The sequence below is a fragment of the Brachyhypopomus gauderio genome, unplaced genomic scaffold, assembly GCF_052324685.1.
Source record: "Brachyhypopomus gauderio isolate BG-103 unplaced genomic scaffold, BGAUD_0.2 sc363, whole genome shotgun sequence".
Lineage (NCBI taxonomy): Eukaryota > Metazoa > Chordata > Actinopteri > Gymnotiformes > Hypopomidae > Brachyhypopomus > Brachyhypopomus gauderio.
Window position 1 is genome coordinate 44521 of NW_027507184.1, and position 20108 is coordinate 64628.

Sequence of the window (20108 nt, forward strand, 5' to 3'; positions counted from 1 at the left end):
TTATAACAAGAGCAAAACCTGAACAACAGAAATTGCTAGTTTTTTTGCAGAACACATTTAAGCTTGCTAATTGAATGTAAACAGCAACTCAACTATAAAAGTCACACAGCACCTGGTATTCCCAAGCTGTCTCCCATACAAGTATTAACCTGGCCCAAACCTATTTAGCTTCCTAGGTCAAATGAGATCGGGCGTTTTCAGGCTGGTGTGGCCGTAAGCCATAAAACAATGCAAAGATTATCTAATTATAACAAGAGCAAAACCTGAACAACAGAAATTGCTAGTTTTTTTGCAGAACACATTTAAGCTTGATAATTAAATCTAATTGGCTTACAGCACCTGGTATTCCCAGGTGGTCTCCCATCCAAGTACTAACCAGGCCCAAACGAGCTTAGCTTCCGAGGTCAAATGAGATCGGGCGTTTTCAGGCTGGTGTGGCCGTAAGCCGTAAAAGAATGCAAAGATGACCTATTTATAATGAGAGCAAAACCTGAACAACAGACATTGCTAGTTTTTTTTGCAGAACACCTTTAAGCTTGCTAATTGAATGTAAATAGCAACTCAACTATAAAAGTCACACAGCACCTGGTATTCCCAAGCTGTCTCCCATACAAGTATTAACCTGGCCTAAACCTATTTAGCTTCCTAGGTCAAATGAAATCGGGCGTTTTCAGGCTGGTGTGGCCGTAAGCCATAAAACAATGCAAAGATTATCTAATTATAACAAGAACAAAACCTGAACAACAGAAATTGCTAGTTTTTTTGCAGAACACATTTAAGCTTGCTAATTGAATGTAAACAGCAACTCAACTATAAAAGTCACACAGCACCTGGTATTCCCAAGCTGTCTCCCATACAAGTATTAACCTGGCCCAAACCTATTTAGCTTGATAATTAAATCTAATAGGCTTACAGCACCTGGTATTCCCAGGTGGTCTCCCATCCAAGTACTAACCAGGCCCAAACGAGCTTAGCTTCCGAGGTCAAATGAGATCGGGCGTTTTCAGGCTGGTGTGGCCGTAAGCCGTAAAACAATGCAAAGATGACCTATTTATAATGAGAGCAAAACCTGAACAACAGACATTGCTAGTTTTTTTTGCAGAACACCTTTAAGCTTGCTAATTGAATGTAAATAGCAACTCAACTATAAAAGTCACACAGCACCTGGTATTCCCAAGCTGTCTCCCATACAAGTATTAACCTGGCCTAAACCTATTTAGCTTCCTAGGTCAAATGAAATCGGGCGTTTTCAGGCTGGTGTGGCCGTAAGCCATAAAACAATGCAAAGATGATCTAATTATAACAAGAGCAAAACCTGAACAACAGAAATTGCTAGTTTTTTTGCAGAACACATTTAAGCTTGCTAATTGAATGTAAACAGCAACTCAACTATAAAAGTCACACAGCACCTGGCATTCCCAAGCTGTCTCCCATACAAGTATTAACCTGGCCCAAACCTATTTAGCTTGATAATTAAATCTAATAGGCTTACAGCACCTGGTATTCCCAGGTGGTCTCCCATCCAAGTACTAACCAGGCCCAAACGAGCTTAGCTTCCGAGGTCAAATGAGATCGGGCGTTTTCAGGCTGGTGTGGCCGTAAGCCGTAAAACAATGCAAAGATGACCTATTTATAATGAGAGCAAAACCTGAACAACAGACATTGCTAGTTTTTTTTGCAGAACACCTTTAAGCTTGCTAATTGAATGTAAATAGCAACTCAACTATAAAAGTCACACAGCACCTGGTATTCCCAAGCTGTCTCCCATACAAGTATTAACCTGGCCTAAACCTATTTAGCTTCCTAGGTCAAATGAAATCGGGCGTTTTCAGGCTGGTGTGGCCGTAAGCCATAAAACAATGCAAAGATTATCTAATTATAACAAGAGCAAAACCTGAACAACAGAAATTGCTAGTTTTTTTGCAGAACACATTTAAGCTTGATAATTAAATCTAATTGGCTTACAGCACCTGGTATTCCCAGGTGGTCTCCCATCCAAGTACTAACCAGGCCCAAACGAGCTTAGCTTCCGAGGTCAAATGAGATCGGGCGTTTTCAGGCTGGTGTGGCCGTAAGCCGTAAAAGAATGCAAAGATGACCTATTTATAATGAGAGCAAAACCTGAACAACAGACATTGCTAGTTTGTTTTGCAGAACACCTTTAAGCTTGCTAATTGAATGTAAATAGCAACTCAACTATAAAAGTCACACAGCACCTGGTATTCCCAAGCTGTCCCCCATACAAGTATTAACCTGGCCAAAACCTATTTAGCTTCCGAGGTCAAATGAGATCGGGCGTTTTCAGGCTGGTGTGGCCGCAAGCCATAAAACAATGCAAAGATTATCTAATTATAACAAGAGCAAAACCTGAACAACAGAAATTGCTAGTTTTTTTGCAGAACACATTTAAGCTTGCTAATTGAATGTAAACAGCAACTCAACTATAAAAGTCACACAGCACCTGGTATTCCCAAGCTGTCTCCCATACAAGTATTAACCTGGCCCAAACCTATTTAGCTTCCTAGGTCAAATGAGATCGGGCGTTTTCAGGCTGGTGTGGCCGTAAGCCATAAAACAATGCAAAGATTATCTAATTATAACAAGAGCAAAACCTGAACAACAGAAATTGCTAGTTTTTTTGCAGAACACATTTAAGCTTGATAATTAAATCTAATTGGCTTACAGCACCTGGTATTCCCAGGTGGTCTCCCATCCAAGTACTAACCAGGCCCAAACGAGCTTAGCTTCCGAGGTCAAATGAGATCGGGCGTTTTCAGGCTGGTGTGGCCGTAAGCCGTAAAAGAATGCAAAGATGACCTATTTATAATGAGAGCAAAACCTGAACAACAGACATTGCTAGTTTTTTTTGCAGAACACCTTTAAGCTTGCTAATTGAATGTAAATAGCAACTCAACTATAAAAGTCACACAGCACCTGGTATTCCCAAGCTGTCTCCCATACAAGTATTAACCTGGCCTAAACCTATTTAGCTTCCTAGGTCAAATGAAATCGGGCGTTTTCAGGCTGGTGTGGCCGTAAGCCATAAAACAATGCAAAGATTATCTAATTATAACAAGAGCAAAACCTGAACAACAGAAATTGCTAGTTTTTTTGCAGAACACATTTAAGCTTGCTAATTGAATGTAAACAGCAACTCAACTATAAAAGTCACACAGCACCTGGTATTCCCAAGCTGTCTCCCATACAAGTATTAACCTGGCCTAAACCTATTTAGCTTCCTAGGTCAAATGAAATCGGGCGTTTTCAGGCTGGTGTGGCCGTAAGCCATAAAACAATGCAAAGATTATCTAATTATAACAAGAACAAAACCTGAACAACAGAAATTGCTAGTTTTTTTGCAGAACACATTTAAGCTTGCTAATTGAATGTAAACAGCAACTCAACTATAAAAGTCACACAGCACCTGGTATTCCCAAGCTGTCTCCCATACAAGTATTAACCTGGCCCAAACCTATTTAGCTTGATAATTAAATCTAATAGGCTTACAGCACCTGGTATTCCCAGGTGGTCTCCCATCCAAGTACTAACCAGGCCCAAACGAGCTTAGCTTCCGAGGTCAAATGAGATCGGGCGTTTTCAGGCTGGTGTGGCCGTAAGCCGTAAAACAATGCAAAGATGACCTATTTATAATGAGAGCAAAACCTGAACAACAGACATTGCTAGTTTTTTTTGCAGAACACCTTTAAGCTTGCTAATTGAATGTAAATAGCAACTCAACTATAAAAGTCACACAGCACCTGGTATTCCCAAGCTGTCTCCCATACAAGTATTAACCTGGCCTAAACCTATTTAGCTTCCTAGGTCAAATGAAATCGGGCGTTTTCAGGCTGGTGTGGCCGTAAGCCATAAAACAATGCAAAGATGATCTAATTATAACAAGAGCAAAACCTGAACAACAGAAATTGCTAGTTTTTTTGCAGAACACATTTAAGCTTGCTAATTGAATGTAAACAGCAACTCAACTATAAAAGTCACACAGCACCTGGCATTCCCAAGCTGTCTCCCATACAAGTATTAACCTGGCCCAAACCTATTTAGCTTGATAATTAAATCTAATAGGCTTACAGCACCTGGTATTCCCAGGTGGTCTCCCATCCAAGTACTAACCAGGCCCAAACGAGCTTAGCTTCCGAGGTCAAATGAGATCGGGCGTTTTCAGGCTGGTGTGGCCGTAAGCCGTAAAACAATGCAAAGATGACCTATTTATAATGAGAGCAAAACCTGAACAACAGACATTGCTAGTTTTTTTTGCAGAACACCTTTAACACTGGGGTGGCCATACCTTAGCCAAAAGGCTATCATCCCTGCCACGTACCAGAGCTTAGCCAGAAGGCTAGGGTTGGGAGGTGTGATAAGCCCTTCTTACCTCCAGTGTTATGTAAATGAGGCGTGTCTCAGGTGTGGGTGGTTGCTGCTTCAATACACACCTTTGGCTGCCTGCCACAAGAGACTGCAAGCTCTCTTGCAAGAAGTCACAAAGTGAGAAGAAGTCAGAAGTCACAAACATAATATTTGAATTATAGTGACATATAAGTGGCATATTGATTATTCAAAATGGCACAGATTTTTTTTAACCTTATTTTCAGTATTTAGTCTTTTGAAAAACTGCCCATAGGTAAAGATATTTTTACATACATTTATACAAAAAACCCTCAGCTACTTGAAATAGAATAATAATCTTGAGCAATTTTAACTTATCAAGATGGTACTTTTTAGTGTGTCTCTTCCAAAAACACAACAACAATCTTACCAGAAGAGATTTCCGAGTCACTACTCTCTTTTTTTTGCCCCCCCATCTTTGGAGGACAACTTTATTTTTATGTAAGAATAAAAAGAAAACAATTCTGTAAAATACAGTACAATAGTAATAAAAATAATTGGTGGGACATACAGAGAAAAGAGAAGGAGAGAAAAGAGGGTCAGTGTTCAGTGTTCATGGTCAGCCACTGGTCAGTGTTCATCCACAACGTCCCCTCAAAAGCCCTCAATGTCTAAAATACAGTAAAGAGTACAGGAAGAGGTGCCTTACACCATCACCGACTATAACAGCCTAAAATGTGGTGTCCCACCAGCCCCACTGCAGAGAGTAGCCTGTTCAGCCAACCCCCCCCCCCCCCAAAAAAAAAAAGTCAACATTGCCAGAAATTTTGATTCAAGTTAGCTTTATTGATATTTGCACAGTAACGAAACGTGTTACTCTGCACACACCTGGCACTGCCACATCATCTCTTTTCTGCACTTGCCACATGTAAACTAAGTACAAGAAATACAACGCTTAGTGGCATGATTATTCTTGCAGCCACACTTGACTTGGCACAATGCCCTTTTCCCTGTGTCAGGTGTGGGTGAATGCTGCTGAACCTTTTTCTTGGCCACCTCCTTGGCTGCCATATGAGCCTGTCCAAGCTCTCCTGCAAGCTTCACCAAGAAGTCTGCCCATCTCTCTTTTACACCTGTGCATGTTGTTGCTCATCTATTGTGATATGCCTTCCTGGGTTGTAAGCATTGAAGCAGTTGGCAAAGAAAGACCCCCAAACATTAGAGACTGCAGCAAACGGGTCAGTTGCAGCTCGTTCACTGCGTGTGTCCATGCTGTACACACATGCGTGTGTCCTGGAACCGGTATCGCTGCATAATCTTCATGATGGAGGGCTGCTGCATTGCTGGATGAGGATGGCAATGAAAGCCATTAGTTCAGGGAGGGCCATGAACCAGTTTTCATGCTGTGTCGTCTGGTGTGCATGCTGAACAGTCCACTCCTGTATGGTCCGAAGCATTTTCAGAGAGATGAAACAGAGGAAACTCTGTAAGCGACTAGACACTTCACTTCTGGCAAAAGCAGTTGGCTCTCCATTCATGGGATGGCATTCAATTGGGCTGTGATGCCTTCCATAATGTCTACCAATCTGTTCCTCATGCCACACTGTGCCGTCTTTTGCTATCTCTGTCAGCTGCTCGTGTGACTCCATGTGACCTCTCTTTTCTGAAGGTGATGAAGTCTCGTGATCCACAGGAACATAGGTTTGAGATTTGATTAGTGAAAGGTTGAAATAATGTGAAATTGACACAAACATAATATCTGAATTATAATTCCAAAACATTTCAAGTAAGCCTCTTTTGTACTTATGTAGGATTGTTCTCACACTGCAAAAAGTAGCATTTTATTAGTCAAAATAGCTCTGATTTGTTTTACCTTTTTTGAAATAGTTTTCGTCTTTTGAAAAACTGCCACTAGGTAAAGATATTTTTACATTAATTTATACAAAAAAAAACTCCTTAGCTTCTTGAAATAGAATAATAATCTTGAGCTATTTTAACTTATCAAGATGGTACTTTTTACAGTGTGTCTCTTCCAAAAACACAACAGCCATAACCAGTAAACAAAAAAGGACATTTAGTAAATCTTACCAGAAGAGATCAGCTGCTCGTGTGTCTCCATGTGATCTCTCTTTTCATACATATTCACCCAAACACATATACAGCCTCACACACATACACCCACAAACATTATTTTCAGTAGTTTTTAGCACTTTGAGTTGCATGTATGTATGAAAGGTGCTATACAAATAAAGATTATTATTATTATTTATTATAAAAAGGGAAGGGCAGAAAAAAAACACAGCTCAAATGACCACTGCAATGGGGGAGGCCAGGGTTTTTTTCTTCTCTATCTGAGTCAGTGAACACATCCAGCAGAACAATGAACTGACACCATCACCCCCCCTAAGTGGTTGCATGTACATAACAAAGGGTGGCCTAATGGAATGCAAATGTCCCCAGAACTGCCCCCTGGTGGAGACCAGGTACAAAATTTTGGAGTGAAAATGCTGGTAGTCCTAGTGTTAAGCTTGCTAATTGAATGTAAATAGCAACTCAACTATAAAAGTCACACAGCACCTGGTATTCCCAAGCTGTCTCCCATACAAGTATTAACCTGGCCTAAACCTATTTAGCTTCCTAGGTCAAATGAAATCGGGCGTTTTCAGGCTGGTGTGGCCGTAAGCCATAAAACAATGCAAAGATTATCTAATTATAACAAGAGCAAAACCTGAACAACAGAAATTGCTAGTTTTTTTGCAGAACACATTTAAGCTTGATAATTAAATCTAATTGGCTTACAGCACCTGGTATTCCCAGGTGGTCTCCCATCCAAGTACTAACCAGGCCCAAACGAGCTTAGCTTCCGAGGTCAAATGAGATCGGGCGTTTTCAGGCTGGTGTGGCCGTAAGCCGTAAAAGAATGCAAAGATGACCTATTTATAATGAGAGCAAAACCTGAACAACAGACATTGCTAGTTTGTTTTGCAGAACACCTTTAAGCTTGCTAATTGAATGTAAATAGCAACTCAACTATAAAAGTCACACAGCACCTGGTATTCCCAAGCTGTCCCCCATACAAGTATTAACCTGGCCAAAACCTATTTAGCTTCCGAGGTCAAATGAGATCGGGCGTTTTCAGGCTGGTGTGGCCGCAAGCCATAAAACAATGCAAAGATTATCTAATTATAACAAGAGCAAAACCTGAACAACAGAAATTGCTAGTTTTTTTGCAGAACACATTTAAGCTTGCTAATTGAATGTAAACAGCAACTCAACTATAAAAGTCACACAGCACCTGGTATTCCCAAGCTGTCTCCCATACAAGTATTAACCTGGCCCAAACCTATTTAGCTTCCTAGGTCAAATGAGATCGGGCGTTTTCAGGCTGGTGTGGCCGTAAGCCATAAAACAATGCAAAGATTATCTAATTATAACAAGAGCAAAACCTGAACAACAGAAATTGCTAGTTTTTTTGCAGAACACATTTAAGCTTGATAATTAAATCTAATTGGCTTACAGCACCTGGTATTCCCAGGTGGTCTCCCATCCAAGTACTAACCAGGCCCAAACGAGCTTAGCTTCCGAGGTCAAATGAGATCGGGCGTTTTCAGGCTGGTGTGGCCGTAAGCCGTAAAAGAATGCAAAGATGACCTATTTATAATGAGAGCAAAACCTGAACAACAGACATTGCTAGTTTTTTTTGCAGAACACCTTTAAGCTTGCTAATTGAATGTAAATAGCAACTCAACTATAAAAGTCACACAGCACCTGGTATTCCCAAGCTGTCTCCCATACAAGTATTAACCTGGCCTAAACCTATTTAGCTTCCTAGGTCAAATGAAATCGGGCGTTTTCAGGCTGGTGTGGCCGTAAGCCATAAAACAATGCAAAGATTATCTAATTATAACAAGAGCAAAACCTGAACAACAGAAATTGCTAGTTTTTTTGCAGAACACATTTAAGCTTGCTAATTGAATGTAAACAGCAACTCAACTATAAAAGTCACACAGCACCTGGTATTCCCAAGCTGTCTCCCATACAAGTATTAACCTGGCCTAAACCTATTTAGCTTCCTAGGTCAAATGAAATCGGGCGTTTTCAGGCTGGTGTGGCCGTAAGCCATAAAACAATGCAAAGATTATCTAATTATAACAAGAACAAAACCTGAACAACAGAAATTGCTAGTTTTTTTGCAGAACACATTTAAGCTTGCTAATTGAATGTAAACAGCAACTCAACTATAAAAGTCACACAGCACCTGGTATTCCCAAGCTGTCTCCCATACAAGTATTAACCTGGCCCAAACCTATTTAGCTTGATAATTAAATCTAATAGGCTTACAGCACCTGGTATTCCCAGGTGGTCTCCCATCCAAGTACTAACCAGGCCCAAACGAGCTTAGCTTCCGAGGTCAAATGAGATCGGGCGTTTTCAGGCTGGTGTGGCCGTAAGCCGTAAAACAATGCAAAGATGACCTATTTATAATGAGAGCAAAACCTGAACAACAGACATTGCTAGTTTTTTTTGCAGAACACCTTTAAGCTTGCTAATTGAATGTAAATAGCAACTCAACTATAAAAGTCACACAGCACCTGGTATTCCCAAGCTGTCTCCCATACAAGTATTAACCTGGCCTAAACCTATTTAGCTTCCTAGGTCAAATGAAATCGGGCGTTTTCAGGCTGGTGTGGCCGTAAGCCATAAAACAATGCAAAGATGATCTAATTATAACAAGAGCAAAACCTGAACAACAGAAATTGCTAGTTTTTTTGCAGAACACATTTAAGCTTGCTAATTGAATGTAAACAGCAACTCAACTATAAAAGTCACACAGCACCTGGCATTCCCAAGCTGTCTCCCATACAAGTATTAACCTGGCCCAAACCTATTTAGCTTGATAATTAAATCTAATAGGCTTACAGCACCTGGTATTCCCAGGTGGTCTCCCATCCAAGTACTAACCAGGCCCAAACGAGCTTAGCTTCCGAGGTCAAATGAGATCGGGCGTTTTCAGGCTGGTGTGGCCGTAAGCCGTAAAACAATGCAAAGATGACCTATTTATAATGAGAGCAAAACCTGAACAACAGACATTGCTAGTTTTTTTTGCAGAACACCTTTAACACTGGGGTGGCCATACCTTAGCCAAAAGGCTATCATCCCTGCCACGTACCAGAGCTTAGCCAGAAGGCTAGGGTTGGGAGGTGTGATAAGCCCTTCTTACCTCCAGTGTTATGTAAATGAGGCGTGTCTCAGGTGTGGGTGGTTGCTGCTTCAATACACACCTTTGGCTGCCTGCCACAAGAGACTGCAAGCTCTCTTGCAAGAAGTCACAAAGTGAGAAGAAGTCAGAAGTCACAAACATAATATTTGAATTATAGTGACATATAAGTGGCATATTGATTATTCAAAATGGCACAGATTTTTTTTAACCTTATTTTCAGTATTTAGTCTTTTGAAAAACTGCCCATAGGTAAAGATATTTTTACATACATTTATACAAAAAACCCTCAGCTACTTGAAATAGAATAATAATCTTGAGCAATTTTAACTTATCAAGATGGTACTTTTTAGTGTGTCTCTTCCAAAAACACAACAACAATCTTACCAGAAGAGATTTCCGAGTCACTACTCTCTTTTTTTTGCCCCCCCATCTTTGGAGGACAACTTTATTTTTATGTAAGAATAAAAAGAAAACAATTCTGTAAAATACAGTACAATAGTAATAAAAATAATTGGTGGGACATACAGAGAAAAGAGAAGGAGAGAAAAGAGGGTCAGTGTTCAGTGTTCATGGTCAGCCACTGGTCAGTGTTCATCCACAACGTCCCCTCAAAAGCCCTCAATGTCTAAAATACAGTAAAGAGTACAGGAAGAGGTGCCTTACACCATCACCGACTATAACAGCCTAAAATGTGGTGTCCCACCAGCCCCACTGCAGAGAGTAGCCTGTTCAGCCAACCCCCCCCCCCCCAAAAAAAAAAAGTCAACATTGCCAGAAATTTTGATTCAAGTTAGCTTTATTGATATTTGCACAGTAACGAAACGTGTTACTCTGCACACACCTGGCACTGCCACATCATCTCTTTTCTGCACTTGCCACATGTAAACTAAGTACAAGAAATACAACGCTTAGTGGCATGATTATTCTTGCAGCCACACTTGACTTGGCACAATGCCCTTTTCCCTGTGTCAGGTGTGGGTGAATGCTGCTGAACCTTTTTCTTGGCCACCTCCTTGGCTGCCATATGAGCCTGTCCAAGCTCTCCTGCAAGCTTCACCAAGAAGTCTGCCCATCTCTCTTTTACACCTGTGCATGTTGTTGCTCATCTATTGTGATATGCCTTCCTGGGTTGTAAGCATTGAAGCAGTTGGCAAAGAAAGACCCCCAAACATTAGAGACTGCAGCAAACGGGTCAGTTGCAGCTCGTTCACTGCGTGTGTCCATGCTGTACACACATGCGTGTGTCCTGGAACCGGTATCGCTGCATAATCTTCATGATGGAGGGCTGCTGCATTGCTGGATGAGGATGGCAATGAAAGCCATTAGTTCAGGGAGGGCCATGAACCAGTTTTCATGCTGTGTCGTCTGGTGTGCATGCTGAACAGTCCACTCCTGTATGGTCCGAAGCATTTTCAGAGAGATGAAACAGAGGAAACTCTGTAAGCGACTAGACACTTCACTTCTGGCAAAAGCAGTTGGCTCTCCATTCATGGGATGGCATTCAATTGGGCTGTGATGCCTTCCATAATGTCTACCAATCTGTTCCTCATGCCACACTGTGCCGTCTTTTGCTATCTCTGTCAGCTGCTCGTGTGACTCCATGTGACCTCTCTTTTCTGAAGGTGATGAAGTCTCGTGATCCACAGGAACATAGGTTTGAGATTTGATTAGTGAAAGGTTGAAATAATGTGAAATTGACACAAACATAATATCTGAATTATAATTCCAAAACATTTCAAGTAAGCCTCTTTTGTACTTATGTAGGATTGTTCTCACACTGCAAAAAGTAGCATTTTATTAGTCAAAATAGCTCTGATTTGTTTTACCTTTTTTGAAATAGTTTTCGTCTTTTGAAAAACTGCCACTAGGTAAAGATATTTTTACATTAATTTATACAAAAAAAAACTCCTTAGCTTCTTGAAATAGAATAATAATCTTGAGCTATTTTAACTTATCAAGATGGTACTTTTTACAGTGTGTCTCTTCCAAAAACACAACAGCCATAACCAGTAAACAAAAAAGGACATTTAGTAAATCTTACCAGAAGAGATCAGCTGCTCGTGTGTCTCCATGTGATCTCTCTTTTCATACATATTCACCCAAACACATATACAGCCTCACACACATACACCCACAAACATTATTTTCAGTAGTTTTTAGCACTTTGAGTTGCATGTATGTATGAAAGGTGCTATACAAATAAAGATTATTATTATTATTTATTATAAAAAGGGAAGGGCAGAAAAAAAACACAGCTCAAATGACCACTGCAATGGGGGAGGCCAGGGTTTTTTTCTTCTCTATCTGAGTCAGTGAACACATCCAGCAGAACAATGAACTGACACCATCACCCCCCCTAAGTGGTTGCATGTACATAACAAAGGGTGGCCTAATGGAATGCAAATGTCCCCAGAACTGCCCCCTGGTGGAGACCAGGTACAAAATTTTGGAGTGAAAATGCTGGTAGTCCTAGTGTTAAGCTTGCTAATTGAATGTAAATAGCAACTCAACTATAAAAGTCACACAGCACCTGGTATTCCCAAGCTGTCTCCCATACAAGTATTAACCTGGCCTAAACCTATTTAGCTTCCTAGGTCAAATGAAATCGGGCGTTTTCAGGCTGGTGTGGCCGTAAGCCATAAAACAATGCAAAGATTATCTAATTATAACAAGAGCAAAACCTGAACAACAGAAATTGCTAGTTTTTTTGCAGAACACATTTAAGCTTGATAATTAAATCTAATTGGCTTACAGCACCTGGTATTCCCAGGTGGTCTCCCATCCAAGTACTAACCAGGCCCAAACGAGCTTAGCTTCCGAGGTCAAATGAGATCGGGCGTTTTCAGGCTGGTGTGGCCGTAAGCCGTAAAAGAATGCAAAGATGACCTATTTATAATGAGAGCAAAACCTGAACAACAGACATTGCTAGTTTGTTTTGCAGAACACCTTTAAGCTTGCTAATTGAATGTAAATAGCAACTCAACTATAAAAGTCACACAGCACCTGGTATTCCCAAGCTGTCCCCCATACAAGTATTAACCTGGCCAAAACCTATTTAGCTTCCGAGGTCAAATGAGATCGGGCGTTTTCAGGCTGGTGTGGCCGCAAGCCATAAAACAATGCAAAGATTATCTAATTATAACAAGAGCAAAACCTGAACAACAGAAATTGCTAGTTTTTTTGCAGAACACATTTAAGCTTGCTAATTGAATGTAAACAGCAACTCAACTATAAAAGTCACACAGCACCTGGTATTCCCAAGCTGTCTCCCATACAAGTATTAACCTGGCCCAAACCTATTTAGCTTCCTAGGTCAAATGAGATCGGGCGTTTTCAGGCTGGTGTGGCCGTAAGCCATAAAACAATGCAAAGATTATCTAATTATAACAAGAGCAAAACCTGAACAACAGAAATTGCTAGTTTTTTTGCAGAACACATTTAAGCTTGATAATTAAATCTAATTGGCTTACAGCACCTGGTATTCCCAGGTGGTCTCCCATCCAAGTACTAACCAGGCCCAAACGAGCTTAGCTTCCGAGGTCAAATGAGATCGGGCGTTTTCAGGCTGGTGTGGCCGTAAGCCGTAAAAGAATGCAAAGATGACCTATTTATAATGAGAGCAAAACCTGAACAACAGACATTGCTAGTTTTTTTTGCAGAACACCTTTAAGCTTGCTAATTGAATGTAAATAGCAACTCAACTATAAAAGTCACACAGCACCTGGTATTCCCAAGCTGTCTCCCATACAAGTATTAACCTGGCCTAAACCTATTTAGCTTCCTAGGTCAAATGAAATCGGGCGTTTTCAGGCTGGTGTGGCCGTAAGCCATAAAACAATGCAAAGATTATCTAATTATAACAAGAGCAAAACCTGAACAACAGAAATTGCTAGTTTTTTTGCAGAACACATTTAAGCTTGCTAATTGAATGTAAACAGCAACTCAACTATAAAAGTCACACAGCACCTGGTATTCCCAAGCTGTCTCCCATACAAGTATTAACCTGGCCTAAACCTATTTAGCTTCCTAGGTCAAATGAAATCGGGCGTTTTCAGGCCGGTGTGGCCGTAAGCCATAAAACAATGCAAAGATTATCTAATTATAACAAGAGCAAAACCTGAACAACAGAAATTGCTAGTTTTTTTGCAGAACACATTTAAGCTTGCTAATTGAATGTAAACAGCAACTCAACTATAAAAGTCACACAGCACCTGGTATTCCCAAGCTGTCTCCCATACAAGTATTAACCTGGCCCAAACCTATTTAGCTTGATAATTAAATCTAATAGGCTTACAGCACCTGGTATTCCCAGGTGGTCTCCCATCCAAGTACTAACCAGGCCCAAACGAGCTTAGCTTCCGAGGTCAAATGAGATCGGGCGTTTTCAGGCTGGTGTGGCCGTAAGCCGTAAAACAATGCAAAGATGACCTATTTATAATGAGAGCAAAACCTGAACAACAGACATTGCTAGTTTTTTTTGCAGAACACCTTTAAGCTTGCTAATTGAATGTAAATAGCAACTCAACTATAAAAGTCACACAGCACCTGGTATTCCCAAGCTGTCTCCCATACAAGTATTAACCTGGCCCAAACCTATTTAGCTTCCTATTTCAAATGAGATCGGGCGTTTTCAGGTTGGTGTGGCCGTAAGCCGTAAAACAATGCAAAGATGACCTATTTATGATGAGAGCAAAACCTGAACAACAGACATTGCTAGTTTTTTTTGCAGAACACCTTTAAGCTTGCTAATTGAATGTAAATAGCAACTCAACTATAAAAGTCACACAGCACCTGGTATTCCCAAGCTGTCTCCCATACAAGTATTAACCTGGCCTAAACCTATTTAGCTTCCTAGGTCAAATGAAATCGGGCGTTTTCAGGCTGGTGTGGCCGTAAGCCATAAAACAATGCAAAGATTATCTAATTATAACAAGAGCAAAACCTGAACAACAGAAATTGCTAGTTTTTTTGCAGAACACATTTAAGCTTGATAATTAAATCTAATTGGCTTACAGCACCTGGTATTCCCAGGTGGTCTCCCATCCAAGTTCTAACCAGGCCCAAACGAGCTTAGCTTCCGAGGTCAAATGAGATCGGGCGTTTTCAGGCTGGTGTGGCCGTAAGCCGTAAAAGAATGCAAAGATGACCTATTTATAATGAGAGCAAAACCTGAACAACAGACATTGCTAGTTTGTTTTGCAGAACACCTTTAAGCTTGCTAATTGAATGTAAATAGCAACTCAACTATAAAAGTCACACAGCACCTGGTATTCCCAAGCTGTCCCCCATACAAGTATTAACCTGGCCAAAACCTATTTAGCTTCCGAGGTCAAATGAGATCGGGCGTTTTCAGGCTGGTGTGGCCGCAAGCCATAAAACAATGCAAAGATTATCTAATTATAACAAGAGCAAAACCTGAACAACAGAAATTGCTAGTTTTTTTGCAGAACACATTTAAGCTTGCTAATTGAATGTAAACAGCAACTCAACTATAAAAGTCACACAGCACCTGGTATTCCCAAGCTGTCTCCCATACAAGTATTAACCTGGCCCAAACCTATTTAGCTTCCTAGGTCAAATGAGATCGGGCGTTTTCAGGCTGGTGTGGCCGTAAGCCATAAAACAATGCAAAGATTATCTAATTATAACAAGAGCAAAACCTGAACAACAGAAATTGCTAGTTTTTTTGCAGAACACATTTAAGCTTGATAATTAAATCTAATTGGCTTACAGCACCTGGTATTCCCAGGTGGTCTCCCATCCAAGTACTAACCAGGCCCAAACGAGCTTAGCTTCCGAGGTCAAATGAGATCGGGCGTTTTCAGGCTGGTGTGGCCGTAAGCCGTAAAAGAATGCAAAGATGACCTATTTATAATGAGAGCAAAACCTGAACAACAGACATTGCTAGTTTTTTTTGCAGAACACCTTTAAGCTTGCTAATTGAATGTAAATAGCAACTCAACTATAAAAGTCACACAGCACCTGGTATTCCCAAGCTGTCTCCCATACAAGTATTAACCTGGCCTAAACCTATTTAGCTTCCTAGGTCAAATGAAATCGGGCGTTTTCAGGCTGGTGTGGCCGTAAGCCATAAAACAATGCAAAGATTATCTAATTATAACAAGAGCAAAACCTGAACAACAGAAATTGCTAGTTTTTTTGCAGAACACATTTAAGCTTGCTAATTGAATGTAAACAGCAACTCAACTATAAAAGTCACACAGCACCTGGTATTCCCAAGCTGTCTCCCATACAAGTATTAACCTGGCCTAAACCTATTTAGCTTCCTAGGTCAAATGAAATCGGGCGTTTTCAGGCCGGTGTGGCCGTAAGCCATAAAACAATGCAAAGATTATCTAATTATAACAAGAGCAAAACCTGAACAACAGAAATTGCTAGTTTTTTTGCAGAACACATTTAAGCTTGCTAATTGAATGTAAACAGCAACTCAACTATAAAAGTCACACAGCACCTGGTATTCCCAAGCTGTCTCCCATACAAGTATTAACCTGGCCCAAACCTATTTAGCTTGATAATTAAATCTAATAGGCTTACAGCACCTGGTATTCCCAGGTGGTCTCCCATCCAAGTACTAACCAGGCCGAAACGAGCTTAGCTTCCGAGGTCAAATGAGATCGGGCGTTTTCAGGCTGGTGTGGCCGTAAGCCGTAAAACAATGCAAAGATGACCTATTTATAATGAGAGCAAAACCTGAACAACAGACATTGCTAGTTTTTTTTGCAGAACACCTTTAAGCTTGCTAATTGAATGTAAATAGCAACTCAACTATAAAAGTCACACAGCACCTGGTATTCCCAAGCTGTCTCCCATACAAGTATTAACCTGGCCCAAACCTATTTAGCTTCCTATTTCAAATGAGATCGGGCGTTTTCAGGTTGGTGTGGCCGTAAGCCGTAAAACAATGCAAAGATGACCTATTTATGATGAGAGCAAAACCTGAACAACAGACATTGCTAGTTTTTTTTGCAGAACACCTTTAAGCTTGCTAATTGAATGTAAATAGCAACTCAACTATAAAAGTCACACAGCACCTGGTATTCCCAAGCTGTCTCCCATACAAGTATTAACCTGGCCTAAACCTATTTAGCTTCCTAGGTCAAATGAAATCGGGCGTTTTCAGGCTGGTGTGGCCGTAAGCCATAAAACAATGCAAAGATTATCTAATTATAACAAGAGCAAAACCTGAACAACAGAAATTGCTAGTTTTTTTGCAGAACACATTTAAGCTTGCTAATTGAATGTAAACAGCAACTCAACTATAAAAGTCACACAGCACCTGGTATTCCCAAGCTGTCTCCCATACAAGTATTAACCTGGCCTAAACCTATTTAGCTTCCTAGGTCAAATGAAATCGGGCGTTTTCAGGCTGGTGTGGCCGTAAGCCATAAAACAATGCAAAGATTATCTAATTATAACAAGAGCAAAACCTGAACAACAGAAATTGCTAGTTTTTTTGCAGAACACATTTAGGCTTGCTAATTGAATGTAAACAGCAACTCAACTATAAAAGTCACACAGCACCTGGTATTCCCAAGCTGTCTCCCATACAAGTATTAACCTGGCCTAAACCTATTTAGCTTCCTAGGTCAAATGAAATCGGGCGTTTTCAGGCTGGTGTGGCCGTAAGCCATAAAACAATGCAAAGATTATCTAATTATAACAAGAGCAAAACCTGAACAACAGAAATTGCTAGTTTTTTTGCAGAACACATTTAAGCTTGCTAATTGAATGTAAACAGCAACTCAACTATAAAAGTCACACAGCACCTGGTATTCCCAAGCTGTCTCCCATACAAGTATTAACCTGGCCCAAACCTATTTAGCTTGATAATTAAATCTAATAGGCTTACAGCACCTGGTATTCCCAGGTGGTCTCCCATCCAAGTACTAACCAGGCCCAAACGAGCTTAGCTTCCGAGGTCAAATGAGATCGGGCGTTTTCAGGCTGGTGTGGCCGTAAGCCGTAAAACAATGCAAAGATGACCTATTTATAATGAGAGCAAAACCTGAACAACAGACATTGCTAGTTTTTTTTGCAGAACACCTTTAAGCTTGCTAATTGAATGTAAATAGCAACTCAACTATAAAAGTCACACAGCACCTGGTATTCCCAAGCTGTCTCCCATACAAGTATTAACCTGGCCTAAACCTATTTAGCTTCCTAGGTCAAATAGGATCGGGCGTTTTCAGGCTGGTGTGGCCGTAAGCCATAAAACAATGCAAAGATTATCTAATTATAACAAGAGCAAAACCTGAACAACAGAAATTGCTAGATTTTTGCAGAACACATTTAAGCTTGATAATTAAATCTAATAGGCTTACAGTACCTGGTATTCCCAGGTGGTCTCCCATCCAAGTACTAACCAGGCCCAAACGAGCTTAGCTTCCAAGGTCAAATGAGATCGGGCGTTTTCAGGCTGGTGTGGCCGTAAGCCATAAAACAATGCAAAGATGACCTATTTATAATGAGAGCAAAACCTGAACAACAGACATTGCTAGTTTTTTTTGCAGAACACCTTTAAGCTTGCTAATTGAATGTAAATAGCAACTCAACTATAAAAGTCACACAGCACCTGGTATTCCCAAGCTGTCTCCCATACAAGTATTAACCTGGCCTAAACCTATTTAGCTTCCTAGGTCAAATGAAATCGGGCGTTTTCAGGCTGGTGTGGCCGTAAGCCATAAAACAATGCAAAGATTATCTAATTATAACAAGAGCAAAACCTGAACAACAGAAATTGCTAGTTTTTTTGCAGAACACATTTAAGCTTGATAATTAAATCTAATTGGCTTACAGCACCTGGTATTCCCAGGTGGTCTCCCATCCAAGTACTAACCAGGCCCAAACGAGCTTAGCTTCCGAGGTCAAATAAGATCGGGCGTTTTCAGGCTGGTGTGGCCGTAAGCCCTAAAAGAATGCAAAGATGACCTATTTATAATGAGAGCAAAACCTGAACAACAGACATTGCTAGTTTGTTTTGCAGAACACCTTTAAGCTTGCTAATTGAATGTAAATAGCAACTCAACTATAAAAGTCACACAGCACCTGGTATTCCCAAGCTGTCCCCCATACAAGTATTAACCTGGCCAAAACCTATTTAGCTTCCGAGGTCAAATGAGATCGGGCGTTTTCAGGCCGGTGTGGCCGTAAGCCATAAAACAATGCAAAGATTATCTAATTATAACAAGAGCAAAACCTGAACAACAGAAATTGCTAGTTTTTTTGCAGAACACATTTAAGCTTGCTAATTGAATGTAAACAGCAACTCAACTATAAAAGTCACACAGCACCTGGTATTCCCAAGCTGTCTCCCATACAAGTATTAACCTGGCCCAAACCTATTTAGCTTGATAATTAAATCTAATAGGCTTACAGCACCTGGTATTCCCAGGTGGTCTCCCATCCAAGTACTAACCAGGCCCAAACGAGCTTAGCTTCCGAGGTCAAATGAGATCGGGCGTTTTCAGGCTGGTGTGGCCGTAAGCCGTAAAACAATGCAAAGATGACCTATTTATAATGAGAGCAAAACCTGAACAACAGACATTGCTAGTTTTTTTTGCAGAACACCTTTAAGCTTGCTAATTGAATGTAAATAGCAACTCAACTATAAAAGTCACACAGCACCTGGTATTCCCAAGCTGTCTCCCATACAAGTATTAACCTGGCCCAAACCTATTTAGCTTCCTATTTCAAATGAGATCGGGCGTTTTCAGGTTGGTGTGGCCGTAAGCCGTAAAACAATGCAAAGATGACCTATTTATGATGAGAGCAAAACCTGAACAACAGACATTGCTAGTTTTTTTTGCAGAACACCTTTAAGCTTGCTAATTGAATGTAAATAGCAACTCAACTATAAAAGTCACACAGCACCTGGTATTCCCAAGCTGTCTCCCATACAAGTATTAACCTGGCCTAAACCTATTTAGCTTCCTAGGTCAAATGAAATCGGGCGTTTTCAGGCTGGTGTGGCCGTAAGCCATAAAACAATGCAAAGATTATCTAATTATAACAAGAGCAAAACCTGAACAACAGAAATTGCTAGTTTTTTTGCAGAACACATTTAAGCTTGATAATTAAATCTAATTGGCTTACAGCACCTGGTATTCCCAGGTGGTCTCCCATCCAAGTACTAACCAGGCCCAAACGAGCTTAGCTTCCGAGGTCAAATGAGATCGGGCGTTTTCAGGCTGGTGTGGCCGTAAGCCGTAAAAGAATGCAAAGATGACCTATTTATAATGAGAGCAAAACCTGAACAACAGACATTGCTAGTTTGTTTTGCAGAACACCTTTAAGCTTGCTAATTGAATGTAAATAGCAACTCAACTATAAAAGTCACACAGCACCTGGTATTCCCAAGCTGTCCCCCATACAAGTATTAACCTGGCCAAAACCTATTTAGCTTCCGAGGTCAAATGAGATCGGGCGTTTTCAGGCTGGTGTGGCCGCAAGCCATAAAACAATGCAAAGATTATCTAATTATAACAAGAGCAAAACCTGAACAACAGAAATTGCTAGTTTTTTTGCA

At 40.6% G+C, this 20108-nt stretch overlaps 22 non-coding genes and 36 pseudogenes across 22 annotated transcripts; all 58 read right to left on the reverse strand.

Moving 5' to 3' along the window:
• Positions 1-100: 100 nt before the first annotated feature.
• LOC143505154 (5S ribosomal RNA) lies at positions 101-219 on the reverse strand (annotated as a pseudogene).
• A 108-nt stretch (positions 220-327) lies between these two features.
• On the reverse strand, positions 328-446 carry LOC143505073 (5S ribosomal RNA). Its single transcript, XR_013127766.1, has one exon. It is a non-coding gene; the product is annotated as a 5S ribosomal RNA (ribosomal RNA).
• A 127-nt stretch (positions 447-573) lies between these two features.
• Positions 574-692, reverse strand: LOC143505270 (5S ribosomal RNA; annotated as a pseudogene).
• Positions 693-906: 214 nt separating this feature from the next.
• On the reverse strand, positions 907-1025 carry LOC143505074 (5S ribosomal RNA). Its single transcript, XR_013127767.1, has one exon. It is a non-coding gene; the product is annotated as a 5S ribosomal RNA (ribosomal RNA).
• Positions 1026-1152: 127 nt separating this feature from the next.
• On the reverse strand, positions 1153-1271 carry LOC143505271 (5S ribosomal RNA; annotated as a pseudogene).
• Positions 1272-1485: 214 nt separating this feature from the next.
• On the reverse strand, positions 1486-1604 carry LOC143505075 (5S ribosomal RNA). The gene has a single exon (XR_013127768.1). It is a non-coding gene; the product is annotated as a 5S ribosomal RNA (ribosomal RNA).
• Positions 1605-1731: 127 nt separating this feature from the next.
• Positions 1732-1850, reverse strand: LOC143505272 (5S ribosomal RNA; annotated as a pseudogene).
• A 108-nt stretch (positions 1851-1958) lies between these two features.
• On the reverse strand, positions 1959-2077 carry LOC143505076 (5S ribosomal RNA). Its single transcript, XR_013127770.1, has one exon. It is a non-coding gene; the product is annotated as a 5S ribosomal RNA (ribosomal RNA).
• A 127-nt stretch (positions 2078-2204) lies between these two features.
• On the reverse strand, positions 2205-2323 carry LOC143505200 (5S ribosomal RNA; annotated as a pseudogene).
• A 126-nt stretch (positions 2324-2449) lies between these two features.
• LOC143505155 (5S ribosomal RNA) lies at positions 2450-2568 on the reverse strand (annotated as a pseudogene).
• A 108-nt stretch (positions 2569-2676) lies between these two features.
• LOC143505077 (5S ribosomal RNA) lies at positions 2677-2795 on the reverse strand. Its single transcript, XR_013127771.1, has one exon. It is a non-coding gene; the product is annotated as a 5S ribosomal RNA (ribosomal RNA).
• Positions 2796-2922: 127 nt separating this feature from the next.
• LOC143505273 (5S ribosomal RNA) lies at positions 2923-3041 on the reverse strand (annotated as a pseudogene).
• Positions 3042-3167: 126 nt separating this feature from the next.
• LOC143505274 (5S ribosomal RNA) lies at positions 3168-3286 on the reverse strand (annotated as a pseudogene).
• A 214-nt stretch (positions 3287-3500) lies between these two features.
• On the reverse strand, positions 3501-3619 carry LOC143505078 (5S ribosomal RNA). The gene has a single exon (XR_013127772.1). It is a non-coding gene; the product is annotated as a 5S ribosomal RNA (ribosomal RNA).
• Positions 3620-3746: 127 nt separating this feature from the next.
• Positions 3747-3865, reverse strand: LOC143505276 (5S ribosomal RNA; annotated as a pseudogene).
• A 214-nt stretch (positions 3866-4079) lies between these two features.
• On the reverse strand, positions 4080-4198 carry LOC143505079 (5S ribosomal RNA). Its single transcript, XR_013127773.1, has one exon. It is a non-coding gene; the product is annotated as a 5S ribosomal RNA (ribosomal RNA).
• A 2708-nt stretch (positions 4199-6906) lies between these two features.
• Positions 6907-7025, reverse strand: LOC143505277 (5S ribosomal RNA; annotated as a pseudogene).
• A 108-nt stretch (positions 7026-7133) lies between these two features.
• LOC143505080 (5S ribosomal RNA) lies at positions 7134-7252 on the reverse strand. The gene has a single exon (XR_013127774.1). It is a non-coding gene; the product is annotated as a 5S ribosomal RNA (ribosomal RNA).
• Positions 7253-7379: 127 nt separating this feature from the next.
• LOC143505201 (5S ribosomal RNA) lies at positions 7380-7498 on the reverse strand (annotated as a pseudogene).
• A 126-nt stretch (positions 7499-7624) lies between these two features.
• LOC143505156 (5S ribosomal RNA) lies at positions 7625-7743 on the reverse strand (annotated as a pseudogene).
• A 108-nt stretch (positions 7744-7851) lies between these two features.
• Positions 7852-7970, reverse strand: LOC143505081 (5S ribosomal RNA). Its single transcript, XR_013127776.1, has one exon. It is a non-coding gene; the product is annotated as a 5S ribosomal RNA (ribosomal RNA).
• A 127-nt stretch (positions 7971-8097) lies between these two features.
• LOC143505278 (5S ribosomal RNA) lies at positions 8098-8216 on the reverse strand (annotated as a pseudogene).
• A 126-nt stretch (positions 8217-8342) lies between these two features.
• Positions 8343-8461, reverse strand: LOC143505279 (5S ribosomal RNA; annotated as a pseudogene).
• A 214-nt stretch (positions 8462-8675) lies between these two features.
• On the reverse strand, positions 8676-8794 carry LOC143505083 (5S ribosomal RNA). Its single transcript, XR_013127778.1, has one exon. It is a non-coding gene; the product is annotated as a 5S ribosomal RNA (ribosomal RNA).
• A 127-nt stretch (positions 8795-8921) lies between these two features.
• Positions 8922-9040, reverse strand: LOC143505280 (5S ribosomal RNA; annotated as a pseudogene).
• A 214-nt stretch (positions 9041-9254) lies between these two features.
• Positions 9255-9373, reverse strand: LOC143505084 (5S ribosomal RNA). The gene has a single exon (XR_013127779.1). It is a non-coding gene; the product is annotated as a 5S ribosomal RNA (ribosomal RNA).
• Positions 9374-12080: 2707 nt separating this feature from the next.
• Positions 12081-12199, reverse strand: LOC143505282 (5S ribosomal RNA; annotated as a pseudogene).
• A 108-nt stretch (positions 12200-12307) lies between these two features.
• Positions 12308-12426, reverse strand: LOC143505085 (5S ribosomal RNA). The gene has a single exon (XR_013127780.1). It is a non-coding gene; the product is annotated as a 5S ribosomal RNA (ribosomal RNA).
• Positions 12427-12553: 127 nt separating this feature from the next.
• On the reverse strand, positions 12554-12672 carry LOC143505202 (5S ribosomal RNA; annotated as a pseudogene).
• A 126-nt stretch (positions 12673-12798) lies between these two features.
• LOC143505157 (5S ribosomal RNA) lies at positions 12799-12917 on the reverse strand (annotated as a pseudogene).
• A 108-nt stretch (positions 12918-13025) lies between these two features.
• On the reverse strand, positions 13026-13144 carry LOC143505086 (5S ribosomal RNA). Its single transcript, XR_013127782.1, has one exon. It is a non-coding gene; the product is annotated as a 5S ribosomal RNA (ribosomal RNA).
• Positions 13145-13271: 127 nt separating this feature from the next.
• On the reverse strand, positions 13272-13390 carry LOC143505283 (5S ribosomal RNA; annotated as a pseudogene).
• Positions 13391-13516: 126 nt separating this feature from the next.
• LOC143505331 (5S ribosomal RNA) lies at positions 13517-13635 on the reverse strand (annotated as a pseudogene).
• A 214-nt stretch (positions 13636-13849) lies between these two features.
• On the reverse strand, positions 13850-13968 carry LOC143505087 (5S ribosomal RNA). The gene has a single exon (XR_013127783.1). It is a non-coding gene; the product is annotated as a 5S ribosomal RNA (ribosomal RNA).
• Positions 13969-14095: 127 nt separating this feature from the next.
• Positions 14096-14214, reverse strand: LOC143505178 (5S ribosomal RNA; annotated as a pseudogene).
• A 127-nt stretch (positions 14215-14341) lies between these two features.
• LOC143505284 (5S ribosomal RNA) lies at positions 14342-14460 on the reverse strand (annotated as a pseudogene).
• Positions 14461-14568: 108 nt separating this feature from the next.
• On the reverse strand, positions 14569-14687 carry LOC143505125 (5S ribosomal RNA). Its single transcript, XR_013127820.1, has one exon. It is a non-coding gene; the product is annotated as a 5S ribosomal RNA (ribosomal RNA).
• Positions 14688-14814: 127 nt separating this feature from the next.
• On the reverse strand, positions 14815-14933 carry LOC143505203 (5S ribosomal RNA; annotated as a pseudogene).
• A 126-nt stretch (positions 14934-15059) lies between these two features.
• Positions 15060-15178, reverse strand: LOC143505158 (5S ribosomal RNA; annotated as a pseudogene).
• A 108-nt stretch (positions 15179-15286) lies between these two features.
• LOC143505088 (5S ribosomal RNA) lies at positions 15287-15405 on the reverse strand. The gene has a single exon (XR_013127784.1). It is a non-coding gene; the product is annotated as a 5S ribosomal RNA (ribosomal RNA).
• A 127-nt stretch (positions 15406-15532) lies between these two features.
• On the reverse strand, positions 15533-15651 carry LOC143505285 (5S ribosomal RNA; annotated as a pseudogene).
• Positions 15652-15777: 126 nt separating this feature from the next.
• Positions 15778-15896, reverse strand: LOC143505333 (5S ribosomal RNA; annotated as a pseudogene).
• Positions 15897-16110: 214 nt separating this feature from the next.
• On the reverse strand, positions 16111-16229 carry LOC143505124 (5S ribosomal RNA). The gene has a single exon (XR_013127819.1). It is a non-coding gene; the product is annotated as a 5S ribosomal RNA (ribosomal RNA).
• Positions 16230-16356: 127 nt separating this feature from the next.
• LOC143505179 (5S ribosomal RNA) lies at positions 16357-16475 on the reverse strand (annotated as a pseudogene).
• Positions 16476-16602: 127 nt separating this feature from the next.
• Positions 16603-16721, reverse strand: LOC143505286 (5S ribosomal RNA; annotated as a pseudogene).
• Positions 16722-16847: 126 nt separating this feature from the next.
• Positions 16848-16966, reverse strand: LOC143505288 (5S ribosomal RNA; annotated as a pseudogene).
• A 126-nt stretch (positions 16967-17092) lies between these two features.
• LOC143505289 (5S ribosomal RNA) lies at positions 17093-17211 on the reverse strand (annotated as a pseudogene).
• Positions 17212-17425: 214 nt separating this feature from the next.
• LOC143505089 (5S ribosomal RNA) lies at positions 17426-17544 on the reverse strand. Its single transcript, XR_013127785.1, has one exon. It is a non-coding gene; the product is annotated as a 5S ribosomal RNA (ribosomal RNA).
• A 127-nt stretch (positions 17545-17671) lies between these two features.
• Positions 17672-17790, reverse strand: LOC143505214 (5S ribosomal RNA; annotated as a pseudogene).
• Positions 17791-17897: 107 nt separating this feature from the next.
• LOC143505123 (5S ribosomal RNA) lies at positions 17898-18016 on the reverse strand. Its single transcript, XR_013127818.1, has one exon. It is a non-coding gene; the product is annotated as a 5S ribosomal RNA (ribosomal RNA).
• A 127-nt stretch (positions 18017-18143) lies between these two features.
• On the reverse strand, positions 18144-18262 carry LOC143505290 (5S ribosomal RNA; annotated as a pseudogene).
• A 108-nt stretch (positions 18263-18370) lies between these two features.
• Positions 18371-18489, reverse strand: LOC143505120 (5S ribosomal RNA). Its single transcript, XR_013127815.1, has one exon. It is a non-coding gene; the product is annotated as a 5S ribosomal RNA (ribosomal RNA).
• A 127-nt stretch (positions 18490-18616) lies between these two features.
• LOC143505129 (5S ribosomal RNA) lies at positions 18617-18735 on the reverse strand (annotated as a pseudogene).
• Positions 18736-18949: 214 nt separating this feature from the next.
• On the reverse strand, positions 18950-19068 carry LOC143505090 (5S ribosomal RNA). The gene has a single exon (XR_013127786.1). It is a non-coding gene; the product is annotated as a 5S ribosomal RNA (ribosomal RNA).
• Positions 19069-19195: 127 nt separating this feature from the next.
• Positions 19196-19314, reverse strand: LOC143505180 (5S ribosomal RNA; annotated as a pseudogene).
• Positions 19315-19441: 127 nt separating this feature from the next.
• LOC143505291 (5S ribosomal RNA) lies at positions 19442-19560 on the reverse strand (annotated as a pseudogene).
• A 108-nt stretch (positions 19561-19668) lies between these two features.
• On the reverse strand, positions 19669-19787 carry LOC143505092 (5S ribosomal RNA). Its single transcript, XR_013127787.1, has one exon. It is a non-coding gene; the product is annotated as a 5S ribosomal RNA (ribosomal RNA).
• Positions 19788-19914: 127 nt separating this feature from the next.
• LOC143505204 (5S ribosomal RNA) lies at positions 19915-20033 on the reverse strand (annotated as a pseudogene).
• Between the last annotated feature and the right edge of the window lie 75 nt (positions 20034-20108).